The 26,152-nt window shown below is 50.9% G+C and overlaps 1 protein-coding gene across 1 annotated transcript in view; it reads right to left on the reverse strand.

The window, feature by feature from the left end:
• The window catches only part of LOC139422611 (unconventional myosin-XV-like), a 206,940-nt gene that overhangs the window by 62,596 nt on the left and 118,192 nt on the right, over window positions 1–26,152 (reverse strand). The gene's annotated exons all lie outside the window — the stretch shown is intronic.

Below are 26,152 nucleotides of genomic sequence, written 5' to 3' on the forward strand. Positions count from 1 at the left end.
AGGGTACAGGGTTAGTGTCTGACTTGGTAGGGTACAGGGTTAGTATCTGACTTGGTAGATTACAGGGTAGGGTACAGGGTTAGTGTCTGACTAGGTGGGGTACAGCGTAGGGCACAGGGTTAGTATCTGACTCGGTAGGGTACAGGGTTAGTGTCTGACTCGGTAGAGTACAGGGTATGGCACAGGGTTAGTGTCTGACTTGGTAGGGTACAGGGTTAGTATCTGACTTGGTAGGGTACAGGGTAGGGTACAGGGTTAGTGTCTTACTTGGTAGGGTACAGGGTTAGTGTCTGACTCAGTAGGGTACAGGGTAGGGTACAGGGTTAGTGTCTGACTCAGAAGGGTACAGGGTTAGTGTCTGACTTGGTAGAGTACAGGGTAGGGTACAAGGTTAGTGTCTGACTCAGAAGGGTACAGGGTTAGTGTCTGACTTGGTAGCGTACAGGGTAGGGTACAGGGTTAGTGTCTGACTCGGTAGGGTACATGTTAGGGCACAGGGTTAGTATCTGACTCGGTAGGGTACAGGGTTAGTGTCTGACTTGGTAGGGTACAGGGTAGGGTACAGGGTTAGTGTCTGACTCGGTAGAGTACAGGGTAGGGCACAGGGTTAGTGTCTGACTCGGTAGGGTACAGGGTAGGGCACAGGGTTAGAATCTGACTCGGTAGGGTACAGGGTTAGTATCTGACTTGGTAGGGTACAGGGTTAGTGTCTGACTCGGTAGAGTACAAGGTAGGGCACAGGGTTAGTGTCTGACTCGGTAGGGTACAGGGTAGGGTACAGGGTTAGTATCTGACTTGGTAGGGTACAGGGTTAGTGTCTGACTTGGTAGGGTACAGGGTTAGTGTCTGACTTGGTAGGGTACAGGGTAGGGTACAGGGTTAGTGTCTGACTCGGTAGGGTACAGGGTTAGTGTCTGACTCGGTAGGGTACAGGGTAGAGTACAGGGTTAGTGTCTGACTTGGTAGGGTACAGGGTTAGTGTCTGACTTGGTAGGGTACAGGGTTAGTGTTTGACTTGGTAGGGTACAGGGTTAGTGTCTGACTCGTTAGGGTACAGGGTAGGGTACAGGGTTAGTATCTGACTTAGTAGGGTACAGGGTAGGGTACAGGGTTAGTGTCTGACTCGGTAGGGTACAGGGTAGAGTACAGGGTTAGTGTCTGACTCGGTAGGGTACAGGGTTAGTGTCTGACTTGGTAGGGTACAGGGTTAGTATCTGACTTGGTAGATTACAGGGTAGGGTACAGGGTTAGTGTCTGACTAGGTGGGGTACAGCGTAGGGCACAGGGTTAGTATCTGACTCGGTAGGGTACAGGGTTAGTGTCTGACTCGGTAGAGTACAGGGTATGGCACAGGGTTAGTGTCTGACTTGGTAGGGTACAGGGTTAGTATCTGACTTGGTAGGGTACAGGGTAGGGTACAGGGTTAGTGTCTTACTTGGTAGGGTACAGGGTTAGTGTCTGACTCAGTAGGGTACAGGGTAGGGTACAGGGTTAGTGTCTGACTCAGAAGGGTACAGGGTTAGTGTCTGACTTGGTAGAGTACAGGGTAGGGTACAAGGTTAGTGTCTGACTCAGAAGGGTACAGGGTTAGTGTCTGACTTGGTAGCGTACAGGGTAGGGTACAGGGTTAGTGTCTGACTCGGTAGGGTACATGTTAGGGCACAGGGTTAGTATCTGACTCGGTAGGGTACAGGGTTAGTGTCTGACTTGGTAGGGTACAGGGTAGGGTACAGGGTTAGTGTCTGACTCGGTAGAGTACAGGGTAGGGCACAGGGTTAGTGTCTGACTCGGTAGGGTACAGGGTAGGGCACAGGGTTAGAATCTGACTCGGTAGGGTACAGGGTTAGTATCTGACTTGGTAGGGTACAGGGTTAGTGTCTGACTCGGTAGAGTACAAGGTAGGGCACAGGGTTAGTGTCTGACTCGGTAGGGTACAGGGTAGGGTACAGGGTTAGTATCTGACTTGGTAGGGTACAGGGTTAGTGTCTGACTTGGTAGGGTACAGGGTTAGTGTCTGACTTGGTAGGGTACAGGGTAGGGTACAGGGTTAGTGTCTGACTTGGTAGAGTACAGGGTAGGGTACCAGGTTATTGTCTGTCTTGGTAGGGTACAGGGTTAGTGTCTGAGTTGGTAGGGTACAGGGTTAGTGTCTGACTTGGTAGGGTACAGGGTAGGGTACAGGGTTAGTATCTGACTTGGTAGGGTAAAGGGTTAGTGTCTGACTTGGTAGGGTACAGGGTTAGTGTCTGACTTGGTAGAGAACAGGGTACAGTGTTAGTGTCTGACTTGGTAGGGCACAGGGTAGGGTACAGGGTTAGTGTCTGACTCAGTAGGGTACAGGGTAGGGTACAGGGTTAGTGTCTGACTTGGTAGGGTACAGGGTAGGGTACAGGGTTAGTGTCTGACTTGGTAGGGTACAGGGTTAGTGTCTGACTCAGTAGGGTACAGGGTTAGTGCCTGACTTGGTAGGGTCCAGGGTTAGTGTCTGACTCGGTAGGGTACAGGGTTAGTGTTCGAGTCAGTAGGGTACAGGGTTAGTGTCTGACTCGGTAGGGTACAGGGTTAGTGACTGACTCAGTAGGGTACAGGGTAGGGTACAGGGTTAGTGTCTGACTTGGTAGGGTACAGGGTTAGTGTCTGACTCGGTAGGGTACAGGGTTAGTGTCTGACTCAGAAGGGTACAGGGTTAGTGTCTGACTTGGTAGGGTACAGGGTTAGTGTCTGACTCGGTAGGGTACAGGGTAGAGTACAGGGTTAGTGTCTGACTCAGAAGGGTACAGGGTTAGTGTCTGACTTGGTAGGGTACAGGGTTAGTATCTGACTTGGTAGCGTACAGGGTAGGGTACAGGGTTAGTGTCTGACTCGGTAGGGTACAGGGTAGGGCACAGGGTTAGTATCTGACTCGGTAGGGTACAGGGTTAGTGTCTGACTTGGTAGGGTACAGGGTAGGGTACAGGGTTAGTGTCTGACTCGGTAGAGTACAGGGTAGGGCACAGGGTTAGTGTCTGACTCGGTTGGGTACAGGGTTAGTATCTGACTTGGTAGGGTACAGGGTTAGTGTCTGACTCGGTAGAGTACAAGGTAGGGCACAGGGTTAGTGTCTGACTCGGTAGGGTACAGGGTAGGGTACAGGGTTAGTATCTGACTTGGTAGGGTACAGGGTTAGTGTCTGACTTGGTAGGGCACAGGGTTAGTGTCTGACTTGGTAGGGTACAGGGTAGGGTACAGGGTTAGTGTCTGACTTGGTAGGGCACAGGGTTAGTGTCTGACTTGGTAGGGTACAGGGTAGGGTACAGGGTTAGTGTCTGGCTCGGTAGAGTACAAGGTAGGGCACAGGGTTAGTGTCTGACTCGGTAGGGTACAGGGTAGGGTACAGGGTTAATGTCTGTCTTGGTAGGGTACAGGGTTAGTGTCTGAGTTGGTAGGGTACAGGGTTAGTGTCTGACTTGGTAGGGTACAGGGTAGGGTACAGGGTTAGTGTCTGACTTGGTAGAGAACAGGGTACAGTGTTAATGTCTGACTTGGTAGGGCACAGGGTAGGGTACAGGGTTAGTGTCTGACTCAGTAGAGTACAGGGTAGGGTACAGGGTTAGTGTCTGACTTGGTAGGGTACAGGGTAGGGTACAGGGTTAGTGTCTGACTTGGTAGGGTACAGGGTTAGTGTCTGACTCAGTAGGGTACAGGGTTAGTGCCTGACTTGGTAGGGTACAGGGTTAGTGTCTGACTCGGTAGGGTACAGGGTTAGTGTTCGAGTCAGTAGGGTACAGGGTTAGTTTCTGACTCGGTAGGGTACAGGGTTAGTGACTGACTCAGTAGGGTACAAGGTTAGTGCTTGACTTGGTAGGGTACAGGGTAGTGTACAGGGATAGTGTCTGACTTGGTAGGGTACAGGGTTAGTGTCTGACTTGGTAGGGTACAGGGATAGTGTCTGACTCGGTAGGGTACAGGGTTAGTGTCTGACTCGGTAGGGTACAGGGTTAGTGTTCGAGTCAGTAGGGTACAGGGTTAGTGTCTGACTCGGTAGGGTACAGGGTTAGTGACTGACTCAGTAGGGTACAGGGTAGGGTACAGGGTTAGTGTCTGACTTGGTAGGGTACAGGGTTAGTGTCTGACTCGGTAGGGTACAGGGTAGGGTACAGGGTTAGTGTCTGACTCAGAAGGGTACAGGGTTAGTGTCTGACTTGGTAGGGTACAGGGTTAGTGTCTGACTCGGTAGGGTACAGGGTAGAGTAAAGGGTTAGTGTCTGACTCAGAAGGGTACAGGGTTAGTGTCTGACTTGGTAGGGTACAGGGTAGGGTACAGGGTTTGTTACTGACTTGGTAGGGCACAGGGTTAGTGTCTGACTTGGTAGGTTACAGGGTAGGGTACAGGGTTAGTGTCTGACTCGGTAGAGTACAAGGTAGGGCACAGGGTTAGTGTCTGACTCGGTAGGGTACAGGGTAGGGTACAGGGTTAGTATCTGACTTGGTAGGGTACTGGGTTAGTATCTGACTTGGTAGGGTACAGGGTTAGTGTCTGTCTTGGTAGGGTACAGGGTTAGTGTCTGAGTTGGTAGGGTACAGGGTTAGTGTCTGTCTTGGTAGGGTACAGGGTTAGTGTCTGAGTTGGTAGGGTACAGGGTTAGTGTCTGACTTGGTAGAGAACAGGGTACAGTGTTAATGTCTGACTTGGTAGGGCACAGGGTAGGGTACAGGGTTAGTGTCTGACTCAGTAGAGTACAGGGTAGGGTACAGGGTTAGTGTCTGACTTGGTAGGGTACAGGGTAGGGTACAGGGTTAGTGTCTGACTTGGTAGGGTACAGGGTTAGTGTCTGACTCAGTAGGGTACAGGGTTAGTGCCTGACTTGGTAGGGTACAGGGTTAGTGTCTGACTCGGTAGGGTACAGGGTTAGTGTTCGAGTCAGTAGGGTACAGGGTTAGTTTCTGACTCGGTAGGGTACAGGGTTAGTGACTGACTCAGTAGGGTACAAGGTTAGTGCCTGACTTGGTAGGGTACAGGGTAGTGTACAGGGATAGTGTCTGACTTGGTAGGGTACAGGGTTAGTGTCTGACTTGGTAGGGTACAGGGATAGTGTCTGACTCGGTAGGGTACAGGGATAGTGTCTGACTTGGTAGGGTACAGGGTTAGTGTCTGACTTGGTAGAGAACAGGGTACAGTGTTAGTGTCTGACTTGGTAGGGCACAGGGTAGGGTACAGGGTTAGTGTCTGACTCAGTAGGGTACAGGGTAGGGTACAGGGTTAGTGTCTGACTTGGTAGGGTACAGGGTAGGGTACAGGGTTAGTGTCTGACTTGGTAGGGTACAGGGTTAGTGTCTGACTCAGTAGGGTACAGGGTTAGTGCCTGACTTGGTAGGGTACAGGGTTAGTGTCTGACTCGGTAGGGTACAGGGTTAGTGTTCGAGTCAGTAGGGTATAGGGTTAGTGTCTGACTCGGTAGGGTACAGGGTTAGTGACTGACTCAGTAGGGTACAGGGTAGGGTACAGGGTTAGTGTCTGACATGGTAGGGTACAGGGTTAGTGTCTGACTCGGTAGGGTACAGGGTAGGGTACAGGGTTAGTGTCTGACTCAGAAGGGTACAGGGTTAGTGTCTGACTTGGTAGGGTACAGGGTTAGTGTCTGACTCGGTAGGGTACAGGGTAGAGTACAGGGTTAGTGTCTGACTCAGAAGGGTACAGGGTTAGTGTCTGACTTGGTAGGGTACAGGGTTAGTATCTGACTTGGTAGCGTACAGGGTAGGGTACAGGGTTAGTGTCTGACTCGGTAGGGTACAGGGTAGGGCACAGGGTTAGTATCTGACTCGGTAGGGTACAGGGTTAGTGTCTGACTTGGTAGGGTACAGGGTAGGGTACAGGGTTAGTGTCTGACTCGGTAGAGTACAGGGTAGGGCACAGGGTTAGTGTCTGACTTGGTAGGGTACAGGGTTAGTGTCTGACTCAGTAGGGTACAGGGTTAGTGCCTGACTTGGTAGGGTACAGGGTTAGTGTCTGACTCGGTAGGGTACAGGGTTAGTGTTCGAGTCAGTAGGGTACAGGGTTAGTTTCTGACTCGGTAGGGTACAGGGTTAGTGACTGACTCAGTAGGGTACAAGGTTAGTGCCTGACTTGGTAGGGTACAGGGTAGTGTACAGGGATAGTGTCTGACTTGGTAGGGTACAGGGTTAGTGTCTGACTTGGTAGGGTACAGGGATAGTGTCTGACTCGGTAGGGTACAGGGATAGTGTCTGACTTGGTAGGGTACAGGGTTAGTGTCTGACTTGGTAGAGAACAGGGTACAGTGTTAGTGTCTGACTTGGTAGGGCACAGGGTAGGGTACAGGGTTAGTGTCTGACTCAGTAGGGTACAGGGTAGGGTACAGGGTTAGTGTCTGACTTGGTAGGGTACAGGGTAGGGTACAGGGTTAGTGTCTGACTTGGTAGGGTACAGGGTTAGTGTCTGACTCAGTAGGGTACCGGGTTAGTGCCTGACTTGGTAGGGTACAGGGTTAGTGTCTGACTCGGTAGGGTACAGGGTTAGTGTTCGAGTCAGTAGGGTACAGGGTTAGTGTCTGACTCGGTAGGGTACAGGGTTAGTGACTGACTCAGTAGGGTACAGGGTAGGGTACAGGGTTAGTGTCTGACTTGGTAGGGTACAGGGTTAGTGTCTGACTCGGTAGGGTACAGGGTAGGGTACAGGGTTAGTGTCTGACTCAGAAGGGTACAGGGTTAGTGTCTGACTTGGTAGGGTACAGGGTTAGTGTCTGACTCGGTAGGGTACAGGGTAGAGTACAGGGTTAGTGTCTGACTCAGAAGGGTACAGGGTTAGTGTCTGACTTGGTAGGGTACAGGGTAGGGTACAGGGTTTGTTACTGACTTGGTAGGGCACAGGGTTAGTGTCTGACTTGGTAGGTTACAGGGTAGGGTACAGGGTTAGTGTCTGACTCGGTAGAGTACAAGGTAGGGCACAGGGTTAGTGTCTGACTCGGTAGGGTACAGGGTAGGGTACAGGGTTAGTATCTGACTTGGTAGGGTACTGGGTTAGTATCTGACTTGGTAGGGTACAGGGTTAGTGTCTGTCTTGGTAGGGTACAGGGTTAGTGTCTGAGTTGGTAGGGTACAGGGTTAGTGTCTGTCTTGGTAGGGTACAGGGTTAGTGTCTGAGTTGGTAGGGTACAGGGTTAGTGTCTGACTTGGTAGAGAACAGGGTACAGTGTTAATGTCTGACTTGGTAGGGCACAGGGTAGGGTACAGGGTTAGTGTCTGACTCAGTAGAGTACAGGGTAGGGTACAGGGTTAGTGTCTGACTTGGTAGGGTACAGGGTAGGGTACAGGGTTAGTGTCTGACTTGGTAGGTTACAGGGTTAGTGTCTGACTCAGTAGGGTACAGGGTTAGTGCCTGACTTGGTAGGGTACAGGGTTAGTGTCTGACTCGGTAGGGTACAGGGTTAGTGTTCGAGTCAGTAGGGTACAGGGTTAGTTTCTGACTCGGTAGGGTACAGGGTTAGTGACTGACTCAGTAGGGTACAAGGTTAGTGCCTGACTTGGTAGGGTACAGGGTAGTGTACAGGGATAGTGTCTGACTTGGTAGGGTACAGGGTTAGTGTCTGACTTGGTAGGGTACAGGGATAGTGTCTGACTCGGTAGGGTACAGGGATAGTGTCTGACTTGGTAGGGTACAGGGTTAGTGTCTGACTTGGTAGAGAACAGGGTACAGTGTTAGTGTCTGACTTGGTAGGGCACAGGGTAGGGTACAGGGTTAGTGTCTGACTCAGTAGGGTACAGGGTAGGGTACAGGGTTAGTGTCTGACTTGGTAGGGTACAGGGTAGGGTACAGGGTTAGTGTCTGACTTGGTAGGGTACAGGGTTAGTGTCTGACTCAGTAGGGTACAGGGTTAGTGCCTGACTTGGTAGGGTACAGGGTTAGTGTCTGACTCGGTAGGGTACAGGGTTAGTGTTCGAGTCAGTAGGGTATAGGGTTAGTGTCTGACTCGGTAGGGTACAGGGTTAGTGACTGACTCAGTAGGGTACAGGGTAGGGTACAGGGTTAGTGTCTGACATGGTAGGGTACAGGGTTAGTGTCTGACTCGGTAGGGTACAGGGTAGGGTACAGGGTTAGTGTCTGACTCAGAAGGGTACAGGGTTAGTGTCTGACTTGGTAGGGTACAGGGTTAGTGTCTGACTCGGTAGGGTACAGGGTAGAGTACAGGGTTAGTGTCTGACTCAGAAGGGTACAGGGTTAGTGTCTGACTTGGTAGGGTACAGGGTTAGTATCTGACTTGGTAGCGTACAGGGTAGGGTACAGGGTTAGTGTCTGACTCGGTAGGGTACAGGGTAGGGCACAGGGTTAGTATCTGACTCGGTAGGGTACAGGGTTAGTGTCTGACTTGGTAGGGTACAGGGTAGGGTACAGGGTTAGTGTCTGACTCGGTAGAGTACAGGGTAGGGCACAGGGTTAGTGTCTGACTTGGTAGGGTACAGGGTTAGTGTCTGACTCAGTAGGGTACAGGGTTAGTGCCTGACTTGGTAGGGTACAGGGTTAGTGTCTGACTCGGTAGGGTACAGGGTTAGTGTTCGAGTCAGTAGGGTACAGGGTTAGTTTCTGACTCGGTAGGGTACAGGGTTAGTGACTGACTCAGTAGGGTACAAGGTTAGTGCCTGACTTGGTAGGGTACAGGGTAGTGTACAGGGATAGTGTCTGACTTGGTAGGGTACAGGGTTAGTGTCTGACTTGGTAGGGTACAGGGATAGTGTCTGACTCGGTAGGGTACAGGGATAGTGTCTGACTTGGTAGGGTACAGGGTTAGTGTCTGACTTGGTAGAGAACAGGGTACAGTGTTAGTGTCTGACTTGGTAGGGCACAGGGTAGGGTACAGGGTTAGTGTCTGACTCAGTAGGGTACAGGGTAGGGTACAGGGTTAGTGTCTGACTTGGTAGGGTACAGGGTAGGGTACAGGGTTAGTGTCTGACTTGGTAGGGTACAGGGTTAGTGTCTGACTCAGTAGGGTACCGGGTTAGTGCCTGACTTGGTAGGGTACAGGGTTAGTGTCTGACTCGGTAGGGTACAGGGTTAGTGTTCGAGTCAGTAGGGTACAGGGTTAGTGTCTGACTCGGTAGGGTACAGGGTTAGTGACTGACTCAGTAGGGTACAGGGTAGGGTACAGGGTTAGTGTCTGACTTGGTAGGGTACAGGGTTAGTGTCTGACTCGGTAGGGTACAGGGTAGGGTACAGGGTTAGTGTCTGACTCAGAAGGGTACAGGGTTAGTGTCTGACTTGGTAGGGTACAGGGTTAGTGTCTGACTCGGTAGGGTACAGGGTAGAGTACAGGGTTAGTGTCTGACTCAGAAGGGTACAGGGTTAGTGTCTGACTTGGTAGGGTACAGGGTTAGTATCTGACTTGGTAGCGTACAGGGTAGGGTACAGGGTTAGTGTCTGACTCGGTAAGGTACAGGGTAGGGCACAGGGTTAGTATCTGACTCGGTAGGGTACAGGGTTAGTGTCTGACTTGGTAGGGTACAGGGTAGGGTACAGGGTTAGTGTCTGACTCGGTAGAGTACAGGGTAGGGCACAGGGTTAGTGTCTGACTCGGTTGGGTACAGGGTTAGTATCTGACTTGGTAGGGTACAGGGTTAGTGTCTGACTCGGTAGAGTACAAGGTAGGGCACAGGGTTAGTGTCTGACTCGGTAGGGTACAGGGTAGGGTACAGGGTTAGTATCTGACTTGGTAGGGTACAGGGTTAGTGTCTGACTTGGTAGGGTACAGGGTTAGTGTCTGACTTGGTAGGGTACAGGGTAGGGTACCAGGTTATTGTCTGTCTTGGTAGGGTACAGGGTTAGTGTCTGAGTTGGTAGGGTACAGGGTTAGTGTCTGACTTGGTAGGGTACAGGTTAGGGTAAAGGGTTAGTATCTGACTTGGTAGGGTAAAGGGTTAGTGTCTGACTTGGTAGGGTACAGGGTTAGTGTCTGACTTGGTAGAGAACAGGGTACAGTGTTAGTGTCTGACTTGGTAGCGCACAGGGTAGGGTACAGGGTTAGTGTCTGACTCAGTAGGGTACAGGGTAGGGTACAGGGTTAGTGTCTGACTTGGTAGGGTACAGGGTAGGGTACAGGGTTAGTGTCTGACTTGGTAGGGTACAGGGTTAGTGTCTGACTCAGTAGGGTACAGGGTTAGTGCCTGACTTGGTAGGGTACAGGGTTAGTGTCTGACTCGGTAGGGTACAGGGTTAGTGTTCGAGTCAGTAGGGTACAGGGTTAGTTTCTGACTCGGTAGGGTACAGGGTTAGTGACTGACTCAGTAGGGTACAGGGTAGGGTACAGGGTTAGTGTCTGACTTGGTAGGGTACAGGGTTAGTGTCTGACTCGGTAGGGTACAGGGTAGGGTACAGGGTTAGTGTCTGACTCAGAAAGGTACAGGGTTAGTGTCTGACTTGGTAGGGTACAGGGTTAGTGTCTGACTCGGTAGGGTACAGGGTAGAGTACAGGGTTAGTGTCTGACTCAGAAGGGTACAGGGTTAGTGTCTGACTTGGTAGGGTACAGGGTTAGTATCTGACTTGGTAGCGTACAGGGTAGGGTACAGGGTTAGTGTCTGACTCGGTAGGGTACAGGGTAGGGCACAGGGTTAGTATCTGACTCGGTAGGGTACAGGGTTAGTGTCTGACTTGGTAGGGTACAGGGTAGGGTACAGGGTTAGTGTCTGACTCGGTAGAGTACAGGGTAGGGCACAGGGTTAGTGTCTGACTCGGTTGGGTACAGGGTTAGTATCTGACTTGGTAGGGTACAGGGTTAGTGTCTGACTTGGTAGAGTACAAGGTAGGGCACAGGGTTAGTGTCTGACTCGGTAGGGTACAGGGTAGGGTACAGGGTTAGTATCTGACTTGGTAGGGTACAGGGTTAGTGTCTGACTTGGTAGGGCACAGGGTTAGTGTCTGACTTGGTAGGGTACAGGGTAGGGTACAGGGTTAGTGTCTGACTTGGTAGGGCACAGGGTTAGTGTCTGACTTGGTAGGTTACAGGGTAGGGTACAGGGTTAGTGTCTGACTCGGTAGAGTACAAGGTAGGGCACAGGGTTAGTGTCTGACTCGGTAGGGTACAGGGTAGGGTACAGGGTTAGTGTCTGACTCAGAAGGGTACAGGGTTAGTGTCTGACTTGGTAGGGTACAGGGTTAGTATCTGACTTGGTAGCGTACAGGGTAGGGTACAGGGTTAGTGTCTGACTCGGTAGGGTACAGGGTAGGGCACAGGGTTAGTGTCTGACTCGGTTGGGTACAGGGTTAGTATCTGACTTGGTAGGGTACAGGGTTAGTGTCTGACTCGGTAGAGTACAAGGTAGGGCACAGGGTTAGTGTCTGACTCGGTAGGGTACAGGGTAGGGTACATGGTTAGTATCTGACTTGGTAGGGTACAGGGTTAGTGTCTGACTTGGTAGGGTACAGGGTTAGTGTCTGACTTGGTAGGGTACAGGGTTAGTGTCTGACTCAGTAGGGTACAGGGTTAGTGCCTGACTTGGTAGGGTACAGGGTTAGTGTCTGACTCGGTAGGGTACAGGGTTAGTGTTCGAGTCAGTAGGGTACAGGGTTAGTTTCTGACTCGGTAGGGTACAGGGTTAGTGACTGACTCAGTAGGGTACAAGGTTAGTGCCTGACTTGGTAGGGTACAGGGTAGTGTACAGGGATAGTGTCTGACTTGGTAGGGTACAGGGTTAGTGTCTGACTTGGTAGGGTACAGGGATAGTGTCTGACTCGGTAGGGTACAGGGTTAGTGTCTGACTCGGTAGGGTACAGGGTTAGTGTTCGAGTCAGTAGGGTACAGGGTTAGTGTCTGACTCGGTAGGGTACAGGGTTAGTGACTGACTCAGTAGGGTACAGGGTAGGGTACAGGGTTAGTGTCTGACTTGGTAGGGTACAGGGTTAGTGTCTGACTCGGTAGGGTACAGGGTAGGGTACAGGGTTAGTGTCTGACTCAGAAGGGTACAGGGTTAGTGTCTGACTTGGTAGGGTACAGGGTTAGTGTCTGACTCGGTAGGGTACAGGGTAGAGTAAAGGGTTAGTGTCTGACTCAGAAGGGTACAGGGTTAGTGTCTGACTTGGTAGGGTACAGGGTAGGGTACAGGGTTTGTTACTGACTTGGTAGGGCACAGGGTTAGTGTCTGACTTGGTAGGGTACAGGGTAGGGTACAGGGTTAGTGTCTGACTCGGTAGAGTACAAGGTAGGGCACAGGGTTAGTGTCTGACTCGGTAGGGTACAGGGTAGGGTACAGGGTTAGTATCTGGCTTGGTAGGGTACTGGGTTAGTATCTGACTTGGTAGGGTACAGGGTTAGTGTCTGTCTTGGTAGGGTACAGGGTTAGTGTCTGAGTTGGTAGGGTACAGGGTTAGTGTCTGACTTGGTAGGGTACAGGGTAGGGTACAGGGTTAGTGTCTGACTTGGTAGAGAACAGGGTACAGTGTTAATGTCTGACTTGGTAGGGCACAGGGTAGGGTACAGGGTTAGTGTCTGACTCAGTAGAGTACAGGGTAGGGTACAGGGTTAGTGTCTGACTTGGTAGGGTACAGGGTAGGGTACAGGGTTAGTGTCTGACTTGGTAGGGTACAGGGTTAGTGTCTGACTCAGTAGGGTACAGGGTTAGTGCCTGACTTGGTAGGGTACAGGGTTAGTGTCTGACTCGGTAGGGTACAGGGTTAGTGTTCGAGTCAGTAGGGTACAGGGTTAGTTTCTGACTCGGTAGGGTACATGGTTAGTGACTGACTCAGTAGGGTACAAGGTTAGTGCCTGACTTGGTAGGGTACAGGGTAGTGTACAGGGATAGTGTCTGACTTGGTAGGGTACAGGGTTAGTGTCTGACTTGGTAGGGTACAGGGATAGTGTCTGACTCGGTAGGGTACAGGGATAGTGTCTGACTTGGTAGGGTACAGGGTTAGTGTCTGACTTGGTAGAGAACAGGGTACAGTGTTAGTGTCTGACTTGGTAGGGCACAGGGTAGGGTACAGGGTTAGTGTCTGACTCAGTAGGGTACAGGGTAGGGTACAGGGTTAGTGTCTGACTTGGTAGGGTACAGGGTAGGGTACAGGGTTAGTGTCTGACTTGGTAGGGTACAGGGTTAGTGTCTGACTCAGTAGGGTACAGGGTTAGTGCCTGACTTGGTAGGGTACAGGGTTAGTGTCTGACTCGGTAGGGTACAGGGTTAGTGTTCGAGTCAGTAGGGTATAGGGTTAGTGTCTGACTCGGTAGGGTACAGGGTTAGTGACTGACTCAGTAGGGTACAGGGTAGGGTACAGGGTTAGTGTCTGACATGGTAGGGTACAGGGTTAGTGTCTGACTCGGTAGGGTACAGGGTAGGGTACAGGGTTAGTGTCTGACTCAGAAGGGTACAGGGTTAGTGTCTGACTTGGTAGGGTACAGGGTTAGTGTCTGACTCGGTAGGGTACAGGGTAGAGTACAGGGTTAGTGTCTGACTCAGAAGGGTACAGGGTTAGTGTCTGACTTGGTAGGGTACAGGGTTAGTATCTGACTTGGTAGCGTACAGGGTAGGGTACAGGGTTAGTGTCTGACTCGGTAGGGTACAGGGTAGGGCACAGGGTTAGTATCTGACTCGGTAGGGTACAGGGTTAGTGTCTGACTTGGTAGGGTACAGGGTAGGGTACAGGGTTAGTGTCTGACTCGGTAGAGTACAGGGTAGGGCACAGGGTTAGTGTCTGACTTGGTAGGGTACAGGGTTAGTGTCTGACTCAGTAGGGTACAGGGATAGTGCCTGACTTGGTAGGGTACAGGGTTAGTGTCTGACTCGGTAGGGTACAGGGTTAGTGTTCGAGTCAGTAGGGTACAGGGTTAGTTTCTGACTCGGTAGGGTACAGGGTTAGTGACTGACTCAGTAGGGTACAAGGTTAGTGCCTGACTTGGTAGGGTACAGGGTAGTGTACAGGGATAGTGTCTGACTTGGTAGGGTACAGGGTTAGTGTCTGACTTGGTAGGGTACAGGGATAGTGTCTGACTCGGTAGGGTACAGGGATAGTGTCTGACTTGGTAGGGTACAGGGTTAGTGTCTGACTTGGTAGAGAACAGGGTACAGTGTTAGTGTCTGACTTGGTAGGGCACAGGGTAGGGTACAGGGTTAGTGTCTGACTCAGTAGGGTACAGGGTAGGGTACAGGGTTAGTGTCTGACTTGGTAGGGTACAGGGTAGGGTACAGGGTTAGTGTCTGACTTGGTAGGGTACAGGGTTAGTGTCTGACTCAGTAGGGTACAGGGTTAGTGCCTGACTTGGTAGGGTACAGGGTTAGTGTCTGACTCGGTAGGGTACAGGGTTAGTGTTCGAGTCAGTAGGGTACAGGGTTAGTGTCTGACTCGGTAGGGTACAGGGTTAGTGACTGACTCAGGAGGGTACAGGGTAGGGTACAGGGTTAGTGTCTGACTTGGTAGGGTACAGGGTTAGTGTCTGACTCGGTAGGGTACAGGGTAGAGTACAGGGTTAGTGTCTGACTCAGAAGGGTACAGGGTTAGTGTCTGACTTGGTAGGGTACAGGGTTAGTATCTGACTTGGTAGCGTACAGGGTAGGGTACAGGGTTAGTGTCTGACTCGGTAAGGTACAGGGTAGGGCACAGGGTTAGTATCTGACTCGGTAGGGTACAGGGTTAGTGTCTGACTTGGTAGGGTACAGGGTAGGGTACAGGGTTAGTGTCTGACTCGGTAGAGTACAGGGTAGGGCACAGGGTTAGTGTCTGACTCGGTTGGGTACAGGGTTAGTATCTGACTTGGTAGGGTACAGGGTTAGTGTCTGACTCGGTAGAGTACAAGGTAGGGCACAGGGTTAGTGTCTGACTCGGTAGGGTACAGGGTAGGGTACAGGGTTAGTATCTGACTTGGTAGGGTACAGGGTTAGTGTCTGACTTGGTAGGGTACAGGGTTAGTGTCTGACTTGGTAGGGTACAGGGTAGGGTACCAGGTTATTGTCTGTCTTGGTAGGGTACAGGGTTAGTGTCTGAGTTGGTAGGGTACAGGGTTAGTGTCTGACTTGGTAGGGTACAGGGTAGGGTACAGGGTTAGTATCTGACTTGGTAGGGTAAAGGGTTAGTGTCTGACTTGGTAGGGTACAGGGTTAGTGTCTGACTTGGTAGAGAACAGGGTACAGTGTTAGTGTCTGACTTGGTAGCGCACAGGGTAGGGTACAGGGTTAGTGTCTGACTCAGTAGGGTACAGGGTAGGGTACAGGGTTAGTGTCTGACTTGGTAGGGTACAGGGTAGGGTACAGGGTTAGTGTCTGACTTGGTAGGGTACAGGGTTAGTGTCTGACTCAGTAGGGTACAGGGTTAGTGCCTGACTTGGTAGGGTACAGGGTTAGTGTCTGACTCGGTAGGGTACAGGGTTAGTGTTCGAGTCAGTAGGGTACAGGGTTAGTTTCTGACTCGGTAGGGTACAGGGTTAGTGACTGACTCAGTAGGGTACAGGGTAGGGTACAGGGTTAGTGTCTGACTTGGTAGGGTACAGGGTTAGTGTCTGACTCGGTAGGGTACAGGGTAGGGTACAGGGTTAGTGTCTGACTCAGAAAGGTACAGGGTTAGTGTCTGACTTGGTAGGGTACAGGGTTAGTGTCTGACTCGGTAGGGTACAGGGTAGAGTACAGGGTTAGTGTCTGACTCAGAAGGGTACAGGGTTAGTGTCTGACTTGGTAGGGTACAGGGTTAGTATCTGACTTGGTAGCGTACAGGGTAGGGTACAGGGTTAGTGTCTGACTCGGTAGGGTACAGGGTAGGGCACAGGGTTAGTATCTGACTCGGTAGGGTACAGGGTTAGTGTCTGACTTGGTAGGGTACAGGGTAGGGTACAGGGTTAGTGTCTGACTCGGTAGAGTACAGGGTAGGGCACAGGGTTAGTGTCTGACTCGGTTGGGTACAGGGTTAGTATCTGACTTGGTAGGGTACAGGGTTAGTGTCTGACTCGGTAGAGTACAAGGTAGGGCACAGGGTTAGTGTCTGACTCGGTAGGGTACAGGGTAGGGTACAGGGTTAGTATCTGACTTGGTAGGGTACAGGGTTAGTGTCTGACTTGGTAGGGCACAGGGTTAGTGTCTGACTTGGTAGGGTACAGGGTAGGGTACAGGGTTAGTGTCTGACTTGGTAGGGCACAGGGTTAGTGTCTGACTTGGTAGGTTACAGGGTAGGGTACAGGGTTAGTGTCTGACTCGGTAGAGTACAAGGTAGGGCACAGGGTTAGTGTCTGACTCGGTAGGGTACAGGGTAGGGTACAGGGTTAGTGTCTGACTCAGAAGGGTACAGGGTTAGTGTCTGACTTGGTAGGGTACAGGGTTAGTGTCTGACTCGGTAGGGTACAGGGTAGAGTACAGGGTTAGTGTCTGACTCAGAAGGGTACAGGGTTAGTGTCTGACTTGGTAGGGTACAGGGTTAGTATCTGACTTGGTAGCGTACAGGGTAGGGTACAGGGTTAGTGTCTGACTCGGTAGGGTACAGGGTAGGGCACAGGGTTAGTATCTGACTCGGTAGGGTACAGGGTTAGTGTCTGACTTGGTAGGGTACAGGGTAGGGTACAGGGTTAGTGTCTGACTCGGTAGAGTACAGGGTAGGGCACAGGGTTAGTGTCTGACTCGGTTGGGTACAGGGTTAGTATCTGACTTGGTAGGGTACAGGGTTAGTGTCTGACTCGGTAGAGTACAAGGTAGGGCACAGGGTTAGTGTCTGACTCGGTAGGGTACAGGGTAGGGTACATGGTTAGTATCTGACTTGGTAGGGTACAGGGTTAGTGTCTGACTTGGTAGGGTACAGGGTTAGTGTCTGACTTGGTAGGGTACAGGGTAGGGTACCAGGTTATTGTCTGTCTTGGTAGGGTACAGGGTTAGTGTCTGAGTTGGTAGGGTACAGGGTTAGTGTCTGACTTGGTAGGGTACAGGGTAGGGTACAGGGTTAGTATCTGACTTGGTAGGGTAAAGGGTTAGTGTCTGACTTGGTAGGGTACAGGGTTAGTGTCTGACTTGGTAGAGAACAGGGTACAGTGTTAGTGTCTGACTTGGTAGCGCACAGGGTAGGGTACAGGGGTAGTGTCTGACTCAGTAGGGTACAGGGTAGGGTACAGGGTTGGTGTCTGACTTGGTAGGGTACAGGGTAGGGTACAGGGTTAGTGTCTGACTTGGTAGGGTACAGGGTTAGTGTCTGACTCAGTAGGGTACAGGGTTAGTGCCTGACTTGGTAGGGTACAGGGTTAGTGTCTGACTCGGTAGGGTACAGGGTTAGTGTTCGAGTCAGTAGGGTACAGGGTTAGTGTCTGACTCGGTAGGGTACAGGGTTAGTGACTGACTCAGTAGGGTACAGGGTAGGGTACAGGGTTAGTGTCTGACTTGGTAGGGTACAGGGTTAGTGTCTGACTCGGTAGGGTACAGGGTAGGGTACAGGGTTAGTGTCTGACTCAGAAGGGTACAGGGTTAGTGTCTGACTTGGTAGGGTACAGGGTTAGTGTCTGACTCGGTAGGGTACAGGGTAGAGTACAGGGTTAGTGTCTGACTCAGAAGGGTACAGGGTTAGTGTCTGACTTGGTAGGGTACAGGGTTAGTATCTGACTTGGTAGCGTACAGGGTAGGGTACAGGGTTAGTGTCTGACTCGGTAGGGTACAGGGTAGGGCACAGGGTTAGTATCTGACTCGGTAGGGTACAGGGTTAGTGTCTGACTCGGTAGAGTACAGGGTAGGGCACAGGGTTAGTGTCTGACTCGGTTGGGTACAGGGTTAGTATCTGACTTGGTAGGGTACAGGGTTAGTGTCTGACTCGGTAGAGTACAAGGTAGGGCACAGGGTTAGTGTCTGACTCGGTAGGGTACAGGGTAGGGTACAGGGTTAGTATCTGACTTGGTAGGGTACAGGGTTAGTGTCTGACTTGGTAGGGCACAGGGTTAGTGTCTGACTTGGTAGGGTACAGGGTAGGGTACAGGGTTAGTGTCTGACTTGGTAGGGCACAGGGTTAGTGTCTGACTTGGTAGGGTACAGGGTAGGGTACAGGGTTAGTGTCTGACTCGGTAGAGTACAAGGTAGGGCACAGGGTTAGTGTCTGACTCGGTAGGGTACAGGGTAGGGTACAGGGTTAGTATCTGACTTGGTAGGGTACAGGGTTAGTATCTGACTTGGTAGGGTACAGGGTTAGTGTCTGTCTTGGTAGGGTACAGGGTTAGTGTCTGAGTTGGAGGGTACAGGGTTAGTGTCTGACTTGGTAGGGTACAGGGTTAGTGTCTGACTCGGTAGAGTACAAGGTAGGGCACAGGGTTAGTGTCTGACTCGGTAGGGTACAGGGTAGGGTACAGGGTTAGTATCTGACTTGGTAGGGTACAGGGTTAGTGTCTGACTTGGTAGGGCACAGGGTTAGTGTCTGACTTGGTAGGGTACAGGGTAGGGTACAGGGTTAGTGTCTGACTTGGTAGGGCACAGGGTTAGTGTCTGACTTGGTAGGGTACAGGGTAGGGTACAGGGTTAGTGTCTGACTTGGTAGAGTACAAGGTAGGGCACAGGGTTAGTGTCTGACTCGGTAGGGTACAGGGTAGGGTACAGGGTTAGTATCTGACTTGGTAGGGTCCAGGGTTAGTATCTGACTTGGTAGGGTACAGGGTTAGTGTCTGTCTTGGTAGGGTACAGGGTTAGTGTCTGAGTTGGAGGGTACAGGGTTAGTGTCTGACTTGGTAGGGTACAGGGTAGGGTACAGGGTTAGTGTCTGACTTGGTAGAGAACAGGGTACAGTGTTAATGTCTGACTTGGTAGGGCACAGGGTAAGGTACAGGGTTAGTGTCTGACTCAGTAGAGTACAGGGTAGGGTACAGGGTTAGTGTCTGACTTGGTAGGGTACAGGGTAGGGTACAGGGTTAGTGTCTGACTTGGTAGGGTACAGGGTTAGTGTCTGACTCAGTAGGGTACAGGGTTAGTGCCTGACTTGGTAGGGTACAGGGTTAGTGTCTGACTCGGTAGGGTACAGGGTTAGTGTTCGAGTCAGTAGGGTACAGGGTTAGTTTCTGACTCGGTAGGGTACAGGGTTAGTGACTGACTCAGTAGGGTACAAGGTTAGTGCCTGACTTGGTAGGGTACAGGGTAGTGTACAGGGATAGTGTCTGACTTGGTAGGGTACAGGGTTAGTGTCTGACTTGGTAGGGTACAGGGATAGTGTCTGACTCGGTAGGGTACAGGGATAGTGTCTGACTTGGTAGGGTACAGGGTTAGTGCCTGACTTGAAAGGGTAAAGGTTTAGTGTCTGACTTGGTCTGGTACAGGGTAGGGTACAGGGTTAGTGTCTGACTCGGTAGGGTACAGGGTAGGGTACAGGGTTAGTGTCTGACTCAGAAGGGTACAGGGTTAGTGTCTGACTTGGTAGGGTACAGGGTAGGGTACAGGTTTAGTATCTGACTCAGTAGAGTACAGGGTAGGGTACAGGTTTAGTGTCTGAGTCGTTAGGGTACAGGGTAGGGTACAGGGTTAGTGTCTGACTTGGTAGGGTACAGGGTTAGTGTCTGACTCGGTAGAGTACAGGGTTATTGTCTGACTCAGTAGGGTACAGGGTTAGTGTGTGACTCAGTAGGGTACAGGGTTAGTGTCTGACTCGGTAGGGTACAGGGTTATTGTCTGACTCAGTAGGGTACAGGGTTAGTGTCTGACTTGGTAGGGTACAGGGTAGGGTACAGGGTTAGTGTCTGACTCGGTAGGGTACAGGGTTAGTGTCTGACTCAGTAGGGTACAGGGTTAGTGTCTGACTCAGTAGGGTACAGGGTTAGTGTCTGACTCAGTAGGGTACAGGGTTAGTGTCTGACTCAGTAGGGTACAGGGTTAGTGTCTGACTTGGTAGGGTACAGGTTTAGTGTCTGACTCGGTAGGGTACAGGGTTAGTGTCTGACTTGTTAGGGTACAGGGTTAGTGACTGACTCAGTAGGGTACAGGGTTAGTGTCTGTTTCAGTAGAATACAAGGTTTTTGTCTGACTCGGTATGTTACAGGGTTAGTGACTGACTTGGTAGGGTACAGGGTTATTGTCTGACTCCGTAGGGTACAGGGTTAGTGTCTGACTCATTAGGGTACAGGGTTAGTGTCTGACTTGGTAGGGTACAGGTTTAGTGTCTGACTTGGTAGGGTACAGGGTTAGTGTCTGACTTGGTAGGGTACAGGGTTAGTGACTGACTCAGTAGGGTACAGGGTTAGTGTTTGACTCAGTAGAGTACAGGGTTTTTGTCTGACTCGGTATGGCACAGGGTTAGTGACAGACTTGGTAGTGTACAGGGTACGGAACAGGGTTAGTGTCTGACTCGGTAGGGCACAGGGTAGGGTACAGGTTTAGTTTCTGACTTGGTAGGGTACAGGGTAGGGTACAGGGTTAGTGTCTGACTCAGTAGGGCACAGGGTTAGTGTCTGACTCGGTAGGGTACAGGGTAGGGTACAGGGTTAGTGTCTGAGTTGGTAGGGTACAGGGTTAGTGTCTGACTTGGTAGGGTACAGGGTAGGGTACAGGGTTAGTATCTGACTTGGTAGGGTAAAGGGTTAGTGTCTGACTTGGTAGGGTACAGGGTTAGTGTCTGACTTGGTAGAGAACAGGGTACAGTGTTAGTGTCTGACTTGGTAGCGCACAGGGTAGGGTACAGGGGTAGTGTCTGACTCAGTAGGGTACAGGGTAGGGTACAGGGTTAGTGTCTGACTTGGTAGGGTACAGGGTAGGGTACAGGGTTAGTGTCTGACTTGGTAGGGTACAGGGTTAGTGTCTGACTCAGTAGGGTACAGGGTTAGTGCCTGACTTGGTAGGGTACAGGGTTAGTGTCTGACTCGGTAGGGTACAGGGTTAGTGTTCGAGTCAGTAGGGTACAGGGTTAGTGTCTGACTCGGTAGGGTACAGGGTTAGTGACTGACTCAGTAGGGTACAGGGTAGGGTACAGGGTTAGTGTCTGACTTGGTAGGGTACAGGGTTAGTGTCTGACTCGGTAGGGTACAGGGTAGGTTACAGGGTTAGTGTCTGACTCAGAAGGGTACAGGGTTAGTGTCTGACTTGGTAGGGTACAGGGTTAGTGTCTGACTCGGTAGGGTACAGGGTAGAGTACAGGGTTAGTGTCTGACTCAGAAGGGTACAGGGTTAGTGTCTGACTTGGTAGGGTACAGGGTTAGTATCTGACTTGGTAGCGTACAGGGTAGGGTACAGGGTTAGTGTCTGACTCGGTAGGGTACAGGGTAGGGCACAGGGTTAGTATCTGACTCGGTAGGGTACAGGGTTAGTGTCTGACTCGGTAGAGTACAGGGTAGGGCACAGGGTTAGTGTCTGACTCGGTTGGGTACAGGGTTAGTATCTGACTTGGTAGGGTACAGGGTTAGTGTCTGACTCGGTAGAGTACAAGGTAGGGCACAGGGTTAGTGTCTGACTCGGTAGGGTACAGGGTAGGGTACAGGGTTAGTATCTGACTTGGTAGGGTACAGGGTTAGTGTCTGACTTGGTAGGGCACAGGGTTAGTGTCTGACTTGGTAGGGTACAGGGTAGGGTACAGGGTTAGTGTCTGACTTGGTAGGGCACAGGGTTAGTGTCTGACTTGGTAGGGTACAGGGTAGGGTACAGGGTTAGTGTCTGACTCGGTAGAGTACAAGGTAGGGCACAGGGTTAGTGTCTGACTCGGTAGGGTACAGGGTAGGGTACAGGGTTAGTATCTGACTTGGTAGGGTACAGGGTTAGTATCTGACTTGGTAGGGTACAGGGTTAGTGTCTGTCTTGGTAGGGTACAGGGTTAGTGTCTGAGTTGGAGGGTACAGGGTTAGTGTCTGACTTGGTAGGGTACAGGGTTAGTGTCTGACTCGGTAGAGTACAAGGTAGGGCACAGGGTTAGTGTCTGACTCGGTAGGGTACAGGGTAGGGTACAGGGTTAGTATCTGACTTGGTAGGGTACAGGGTTAGTGTCTGTACTTCCGGCGCCGACAGAGATGGCCGCCTCGCTTCGCGTTCCTAGGAAACTATGCAGTTTTTTGTTTTTTTACGTGTTATTTCTTACATTAGTACCCCAGGTCATCTTAGGTTTCATTACATACAGTCGAGAAGAACTACTGAATATAAGATCAGCATCAACTCACCATCAGTACGACCAAGAATATGTTTTTCGCGACGCGGATCCTGTGTTCTGCCTTACAAACAGGACAACGGAGTGGATCCTATGCAGCGACCCAAAAAAACGACTCCGAAAGAGAGGGAAACGAGGCGGTCTTCTGGTCAGACTCCGGAGACGGGCACAGCGCACACCACTCCCTAGCATTCTTCTTGCCAATGTCCAGTCTCTTGACAACAAGGTTGATGAAATCCGAGCAAGGGTAGCATTCCAGAGGGACATCAGAGACTGTAACGTTCTGTGCTTCACGGAAACGTGGCTTACTGGAGAGACGCAATCCGAAGCGGTGCAGCCAACAGGTTTCTCCACGCATCGCGCTGACAGGAAAAAACATCTTTCTGGTAAAAAGAGGGGCGGGGGCGTATGCCTTATGACTAACGTGACATGGTGCGATGAAAGAAACATACAGGAACTCAAATCCTTTTGTTCACCTGATTTAGAATTCCTCACAATCAAATGTAGACCGCATTATCTACCAAGAGAATTCTCTTCGATTATAATCACAGCCGTATATATCCCCCCCCAAGCAGACACATCGATGGCTCTGAACGAACTTTATTTAACTCTCTGCAAACTGGAAACAATTTATCCGGAGGCTGCATTCATTGTAGCTGGGGATTTTAACAAGGCTAATCTGGAAACAAGACTCCCCAAATTTTATCAGCATATCGATTGCGCAACCAGGGGAGGAAAGACCTTGGACCATTGTTACTCTAACTTCCGCGACGCATATAAGGCCCTGCCCCGCCCCCCTTTCGGAAAAGCTGACCACGACTCCATTTTGTTGATCCCTGCCTACAGACAGAAACTAAAACAAGAGGCTCCCACGCTGAGGTCTGTCCAACGCTGGTCCGACCAAGCTGACTCCACACTCCAAGACTGCTTCCATCACGTGGACTGGGAGATGTTTCGTATTGCGTCAGATAACAACATTGACGAATACGCTGATTCGGTGTGCGAGTTCATTAGAACGTGCGTTGAAGATGTCGTTCCCATAGCAACGATTAAAACATTCCCTAACCAGAAACCGTGGATTGATGGCAGCATTCGTGTGAAACTGAAAGCGCGAACCACTGCTTTTAATCAGGGCAAGGTGTCTGGTAACATGACCGAATACAAACAGTGCAGCTATTCCCTCCGCAAGGCTATCAAACAAGCTAAGCGCCAGTACAGAGACAAAGTAGAATCTCAATTCAACGGCTCAGACACAAGAGGCATGTGGCAGGGTCTACAGTCAATCACGGACTACAGGAAGAAACCCAGCCCAGTCACGGACCAGGATGTCTTGCTCCCAGGCAGACTAAATAACTTTTTTGCCCGCTTTGAGGACAATACAGTGCCACTGACACGGCCTGCAACGAAAACATGCGGTCTCTCCTTCACTGCAGCCGAGGTGAGTAAGACATTTAAACGTGTTAACCCTCGCAAGGCTGCAGGCCCAGATGGCATCCCCAGCCGCGCCCTCAGAGCATGCGCAGACCAGCTGGCCGGTGTGTTTACGGACATATTCAATCAATCCCTATACCAGTCTGCTGTTCCCACATGCTTCAAGAGGGCCACCATTGTTCCTGTTCCCAAGAAAGCTAAGGTAACTGAGCTAAATGACTACCGCCCCGTAGCACTCACATCCGTCATCATGAAGTGCTTTGAGAGACTAGTCAAGGACCATATCACCTCCACCCTACCTGACACCCTAGACCCACTCCAATTTGCTTACCGCCCAAATAGGTCCACAGACGATGCAATCTCAACCACACTGCACACTGCCCTAACCCATCTGGACAAGAGGAATACCTATGTGAGAATGCTGTTCATCGACTACAGCTCGGCATTCAACACCATAGTACCCTCCAAGCTCGTCATCAAGCTCGAGACCCTGGGTCTCGACCCCGCCCTGTGCAACTGGGTACTGGACTTCCTGACGGGCCGCCCCCAGGTGGTGAGGGTAGGCAACAACATCTCCTCCCCGCTGATCCTCAACACTGGGGCCCCACAAGGTTGCGTTCTGAGCCCTCTCCTGTACTCCCTGTTCACCCACGACTGCGTGGCCACGCACGCCTCCAACTCAATCATCAAGTTTGCGGACGACACAACAGTGGTAGGCTTGATTACCAACAACGATGAGACGGCCTACAGGGAGGAGGTGAGGGCCCTCGGAGTGTGGTGTCAGGAAAACAACCTCACACTCAACGTCAACAAAACTAAGGAGATGATTGTGGACTTCAGGAAACAGCAGAGGGAACACCCCCCTATCCACATCGATGGAACAGTAGTGGAGAGGGTAGCAAGTTTTAAGTTCCTCGGCATACACATCACAGACAAACTGAATTGGTCCACTCACACAGACAGCATCGTGAAGAAGGCGCAGCAGCGCCTCTTCAACCTCAGGAGGCTGAAGAAATTCGGCTTGTCACCAAAAGCACTCACAAACTTCTACAGATGCACAATCGAGAGCATCCTGGCGGGCTGTATCACCGCCTGGTATGGCAACTGCACCGCCCTCAACCGTAAGGCTCTCCAGAGGGTAGTGAGGTCTGCACAACGCATCACCGGGGGCAAACTACCTGCCCTCCAGGACACCTACACCACCCGATGTCACAGGAAGGCCATAAAGATCATCAAGGACATCAACCACCCGAGCCACTGCCTGTTCACCCCGCTATCATCCAGAAGGCGAGGTCAGTACAGGTGCATCAAAGCTGGGACCGAGAGACTGAAAAACAGCTTCTATCTCAAGGCCATCAGACTGTTAAACAGCCACCACTAACACTGAGTGGCTGCTGCCAACACACTGACACTGACTCAACTCCAGCCACTTTAATAAATGGGAATTGATGGGAAATGATGTAAATATATCACTAGCCACTTTAAACAATGCTACCTTATATAAATGTTACTTACCCTACATTATTCATCTCATACGCATACGTATATACTGTACTCTATATCATCGACGGTATCCTTATGTAATACATGTATCACTAGCCACTTTATACTATACTATGCCACTTTGTTTACATACTCATCTCATTTGTACATACTGTACCCGATACCATCTACTGTATCTTGCCTATGCTGCTCTGTACCATCACTCATTCATATATCCTTATGTACATATTCTTTATCCCCTTACACTGTGTACAAGACAGTAGTTTTGGAATTGTTAGTTAGATTACTTGTTATTACTGCATTGTCGGAACTAGAAGCACAAGCATTTCGCTACACTCGCATTAACATCTGCTAACCATGTGTATGTGACAAATAAAATTTGATTTGATTTGATTTGATTTGATTTGACTTGGTAGGGCACAGGGTTAGTGTCTGACTTGGTAGGGTACAGGGTAGGGTACAGGGTTAGTGTCTGACTTGGTAGGGCACAGGGTTAGTGTCTGACTTGGTAGGGTACAGGGTAGGGTACAGGGTTAGTGTCTGACTCGGTAGAGTACAAGGTAGGGCACAGGGTTAGTGTCTGACTCGGTAGGGTACAGGGTAGGGTACTGGGTTAGTATCTGACTTGGTAGGGTACAGGGTTAGTATCTGACTTGGTAGGGTACAGGGTTAGTGTCTGTCTTGGTAGGGTACAGGGTTAGTGTCTGAGTTGGAGGGTACAGGGTTAGTGTCTGACTTGGTAGGGTACAGGGTAGGGTACAGGGTTAGTGTCTGACTTGGTAGAGAACAGGGTACAGTGTTAATGTCTGACTTGGTAGGGTACAGGGTAGGGTACAGGGTTAGTGTCTGACTTGGTAGAGAACAGGGTACAGTGTTAATGTCTGACTTGGTAGGGTACAGGGTAGGGTACAGGGTTAGTGTCTGACTTGGTAGGGTACAGGGTTAGTGTCTGACTCAGTAGGGTACAGGGTTAGTGCCTGACTTGGTAGGGTACAGGGTTAGTGTCTGACTCGGTAGGGTACAGGGTTAGTGTTCGAGTCAGTAGGGTACAGGGTTAGTTTCTGACTCGGTAGGGTACAGGGTTAGTGACTGACTCAGTAGGGTACAAGGTTAGTGCCTGACTTGGTAGGGTACAGGGTAGTGTACAGGGATAGTGTCTGACTTGGTAGGGTACAGGGTTAGTGTCAGAC

Source organism: Oncorhynchus clarkii, chromosome 12 (genome assembly GCF_045791955.1).
Source record: "Oncorhynchus clarkii lewisi isolate Uvic-CL-2024 chromosome 12, UVic_Ocla_1.0, whole genome shotgun sequence".
Taxonomy (NCBI): domain Eukaryota; kingdom Metazoa; phylum Chordata; class Actinopteri; order Salmoniformes; family Salmonidae; genus Oncorhynchus; species Oncorhynchus clarkii.